The sequence below is a fragment of the Bactrocera oleae genome, chromosome 5 (genome assembly GCF_042242935.1).
Source record: "Bactrocera oleae isolate idBacOlea1 chromosome 5, idBacOlea1, whole genome shotgun sequence".
NCBI lineage: Eukaryota > Metazoa > Arthropoda > Insecta > Diptera > Tephritidae > Bactrocera > Bactrocera oleae.
Genome location: NC_091539.1, coordinates 7,288,297 through 7,293,585, shown reverse-complemented (window position 1 = coordinate 7,293,585; position 5,289 = coordinate 7,288,297). Strand labels below are relative to the sequence as shown.

At 33.7% G+C, this 5,289-nt stretch overlaps 1 long non-coding RNA gene across 1 annotated transcript; it reads left to right on the top strand.

Annotated features, from left to right (window-relative positions):
• Window positions 1-1,161: 1,161 nt before the first annotated feature.
• LOC118683664 (uncharacterized) lies at window positions 1,162-1,719 on the top strand. Its single transcript, XR_004979487.2, has 2 exons — window positions 1,162-1,340; window positions 1,409-1,719. It is a non-coding gene; the product is annotated as an uncharacterized lncRNA (long non-coding RNA).
• The last annotated feature ends 3,570 nt before the right edge of the window (window positions 1,720-5,289 follow it).

Sequence of the window (5,289 nt, the reverse complement as noted above, 5' to 3'; positions counted from 1 at the left end):
CTGAGCCCTGGAGCGAAATAGCGAGCTCGATGAATCTTGTATTGCGCTTTCCGCATTAGTTATATTCGGAGCCTTGATCTTTGTGAAAATAAATATTCTACTATCTTTAGCTTCTTACGTTTCTCTAGCAGTACACTGGAAAGAATCTCTTCATCCATTATATTTTAAAAATTATTAAGTGAAGTATCTATAAAAAGGACTGAAGGATAGACTTCAATTAACCGTATCTATGATGCATAATTTGGGCGCATGTTGGTCTCATCAATCTCAATAATACTCCTAAATTCATAATCATTCTAATATCTGAGCCGACTCTATGGTACAGATTTTGATAATCTAATAACCTTATTACTTACTTATTATTATATTACACTTTCAGGTCATTGAGCGGAGTACATTTCGCCCCTCTTTCAGTTTCTATTATTTCTTAAGTGTATTATCTCGAAATTATTTCATTTTCTCTCACTATTTAAACTATTATCGCGCTCTTTTCTCCTAATATTTTTAGGCTACAATATCTTTCGATTTTTCCTCCTCCATTATTAAAGCTACCTCTATCTGTTTCTTTATAATTTCCTTAGGATACTATCGATCTCTCATTTTCTTTTTTATTTCTTTAGGCCATTATCTCGCTCTCTTTATTTTTAATATCTTTGGCTACTATCTCTCTCTTATTCTCTTATTTCTTTAGTGTACTATCTCTCCCTCTCTTTCTCTGCTTATTAATCGCCGGTAAATTTTTTTCTGCTTTTCATAAACTTTACTCTATCCAAATTGGAATTCCAATAATTTTAATCACTTAATTCACTTTCTTATATTTATAATCCCATAACTTGACATATATATCTTTCTAAAAATATTTTCATTACTCAGCAAATCTACAAGTAATCAATTAATTTCGTTGCATGATTGTAAATTTCTAATTCGCTTTCATCTCGGCATTCATTAATACACCCATATTGCATGCTTACAAGCTTATAATCTATCTTCGTATGTATGTAGCTATTTCTGGAATATTTAATCCAATGCTTAATCTTTTTATAATTAGAAAGCGAAAGCATATTCATGACAGCTCGTCAGCAATTAATAATATTAATTTCGTTAGTGTGGCATCCCATTCTACATGACTGACTCGCTTTTGTAGCGAACGTGTGTCGATTTTTTGTTGTTTTACATATGTTGTATTTTTGTTTACCTTTCGCAACGTTCTCTATAATTCAGTTAATGACTTACCTTTGTAGATAAATCAAATACATTTCGTGTTGTTTAACAGCGATGGAGTTCGCTTTGGGCTTTTACTCCATTCATCACATCATTTTTCAAGGAAGGCTGACTAAAAAGTAATGTATTGTATAATGTTTGGTATTGGTAATGTCATTTGATTATAGTATTAATCATTATTGAGTAGTCTGCATTTAGGACCAAGGAAGATATGGGCTCACGAAAATATTCAAGATATTGAGAGACTGAAATCTGAGAAGGTAAAGCGGCGATTTGGAAACAAATTCCTAATTACTTAGAAGGGCCGTGCTGCTCTAGCTCTCGCTTTCTACACATCCAAAAAGGTTCCGAAGGGAAACATCAGCCAGCCATATTAAGCTTTTCCTTGCTTGAATTGATGTAACCTTCTATGGACTAAGCAATCGAAAGCCGATTTCTATCCAGTTGATGCCAACTAAGTCTTAAGTAAAAGAATACATGCTTTTCAGAATCAATAAATTCTTAGATTACTTTTTAGATTACTTAGCCAGGCATATAAATGTATGACTGGAATCGCTACAGGCCGAAGTAAACTTAAATTCGAAGAAAAATTATGTTTTTTTTACCTCAAAGCATCTATTTCTAGGATTTCTAGCATACTATTCCCAGGATCTATTCTTTAATTGACTAAACACTTGACAGGAAAACTCTGAGAAAGTGAAACTAGTCACACGCCACAGGTCTATCGACTTAGTGAAATCCGTATAGAGATGAAAAATCCATTAGGTTATGGTATGTATAGAGCTCGTGCTCAGAGCCACTGAAAACGGACACGGCAGGAAATCTCTGAGAGCGAAAAACCAAGCATACGCGACAGATCTATTAACTTAGCGGAATCCATGAAAAGGTGAAAAAGCCCAGTAGATTATGGTAGTTAGATATACTTAGAGCTCCGGCTCACTGCCACCGATTACCTATTACGCAGGTGGGTTCCGATAAGCTCTAGTAAATATAAATTCGTTCTTAGAGTCTCACTGAACACTATAAATATTTCAATGGTGAATTCTGCGTCGAGAAACTGACAGACATTTCGTGACTGATTAAAGTTTAGGGGCTCTATACGACCAATAAAAATCTAGTCCTACAACAGCCGGTTCTATGTTACCGGGTTTTATCCGGCCAAAAGCAGTTATTTCGGTGATTCAACACTTTACGGATCAGTAAATACGAGTAGCAGTAGTACTAATAGAAGGTATCTAGTTTATTCTAGAACTTGAGAGAAGCTCGCAGTTTTTGCGAGCTAAACAAGGAGTTATACTTCGATCTGCGGAGTCACATAATCTACGGCTTTTAAACTAATTTTGATTATGTTAATTTATATAAGTTAAGTTTAATGTTTATAACTTTCCTTTAAGTAAAGTTATGTATATAATCAATGGCTTTTATGGACTGTCAGTGGAAATTCAATCCTCTAAGAGCTTTGACAGCCATAAAAGAGTTTAGGGCATAATTTAATCTTTGAGACTATATCTAACATGAAAAATCTTCCTAAAATCGCAGAAGCATCAATGTTTTAAACATCTTTCACAGCTCTTTTACACCACTAACTCGAGTTTGTTGCCAATTTTGGTGTTTATCACTAAACAGTACTCACAAATATAGGGAGCATAACTGTAGTAGTAGTAGTGTAGTCGTTACGTACAAATATAATTGAAACAGTCCAAATGCAACTCTGTGCCGCATCATATCTCCCTTGCGGCTTCTAGTGGTTCCATAATAAATATACATATAAATCTCTCTCTCTCGCAATTCAAACACACCGGTGAAATACATTAAAAACGAATAATTTAAAAATTAGAGCATACAAAATGCTTGAACCCAGTAATGATACACAACCATATTAACTAATATTCATGCTTTCATGCAAACAAGATTATATTACCGTAACACATATGTATGTATATGAGTATTTACGCTAATAATGCATTTTAAATTGTAAATATGACCGGCGAGGAAATTACTTGTACTCAATAATGAAGTAGAATCCAATTGTCTAAAGTAAAATGCAGACAGACAGACTGACAGACAAACGATCATATGATTTTATTGTCGAAAAAATACAGAGCCACTAGACTAGCTATTAGAAGTAGTAGAGAGAGTGGCTAAGACAGCCAAGCTTGCTAGTATTTTCAAGAAATTTTTTCCACATATTTGTGGCAGTACTCTATTTTTGTTTTTGTACTGCTAAAAGCATTTCGAATGTGCTTTAAACGCATGCCGTGATATTTTCTAGGGCCAACTCCCATTCTAGTTCCTGTACTTTTGTCTGAGAAATTGTGCAGCAGGTTAACGGTAATGATGAAGATGACTATCTACTTACATAGAAACATATGTACATACATAAAATTACTTATTGAATCTTTTTGAGAATTTTCTGAGTAGCTACCCAGTGGGAAAACCCAGAGTTTTCATATGGAAGGCCACCTTTTAACCCCATGAAGCACAGCAGACGCCTCTTAGCAGTACTTTAATGATGTTTTAGTCTACGATATACATTTAATTGTATATTGTGTATTCCAACTTGTACTTAAAATGCCATTATTTTATTACTATATATTTATAAATTTTAAGTTAAAATAAGTTGCGCTAAGTAAATTTAAGCTACGTTAAGTTAATATACCTTAAGTTATGGTAAGTTCAATAAATCTAAGTTAAGTTATGATAAATTAGTTTTAATTGTGTTTTTTTATTTAAGTGAGGTCTAATTTATATTTTATGTACATTAGTTTTGTTCGATTGAGTTTAGTTACGAACCATTTTTTTTACATTAATACAATTTAAGGTAGGTAAAGTTAAGTTACGTTAAGTTAATTTATGTTAAGTTATCGAAAGTTTAGTTAATCTAAGTTGACTTATGTTAAATTGATTTTGATTATGCTAATTTATATTAAGTTAAGTTAAGTCTAAGGTAAGTTATGGTAAGTTCAGTTAATCTAAGTTGAGTTATGTTAAACTAATTCTGTTTATGTTAATTTTTATTAAGTTAAGTTAAGTCTAAGTTAAGTTTAATGTTTTATAACTTTCACTTAAGTAGAGTTATGTTGGTAGATTCAAAAAATCTTTTGTATACATTATCTACCCACAGTTTCCATAATTAATATTGTCATCGAATTTTTCCTACAGGCCACACGCGCACACTTGATTGATATATGAAACTTAATTTTGTAAGGTATTTTTATGTTCTTTTGCGGAAAAGCGTACAAAATGCGTAATTCCTCTTTCTTTCGCTTCGAAGCATATAAAATTAATACAAGATAAATATATGTACATGAATAGGGAATTTGTGATTTAACAAATTCCAAATACACACACCTACACTCACATACATGTGTATGTATGTCTGTATCTAGCGGCTTAAACTTATAAGTTCTAAGCCTAAGTTCAGTTTGTACAGAAATGACTGATGTGTGTGTGTGTATGGCTACATGTGTGCATATCGAGTAGCAAGTAAAGGTAGCTGCTAGTTACTAGCTGCCGAAATGCTTCACTGACTAGCTGGCTGGTTGGCTGGGAGACGGCTCGGTTGGCCTTTGTGCTTTCGCGCTGCTGCGAAAGTGGGTCACTGGGAAAAACTACACATGAGCACATGAGATGCGCCTTAAGGTAATCGCACACGTTTGCTAGACATTTCCCAACGTTTACGCTGTGTAGCCAATAGCAAAAACAACACCAATGTCGGCGTCAATTTTTCCACAATGCGCTGCTGAGAAGTCTACAAAGTATCGAGGTACTTGCTTCGTTGGCTATATTTGTGCAGTTCTGGTAATGTCATACCAAAAGCATTAGTTAACACACACACACATGTACATTTATATGTATGCGTACATATATTGCCATTGATATGCTTTTAATACTCGTAATAGTTGCTCAAGACCATGTTTTACTTGTCACCGTTGTTGTTTTCTGCTTTTTGTTGTTGCACATTTTCTATTTTTTTTTTGGTTGTGCCTTAGATGCTGTTAGCGTATAGCTTGAATTTCTATTCGAAATAGAATTGCAGCGCTGTGGCTTCTGTCTCAGGCTTCGACT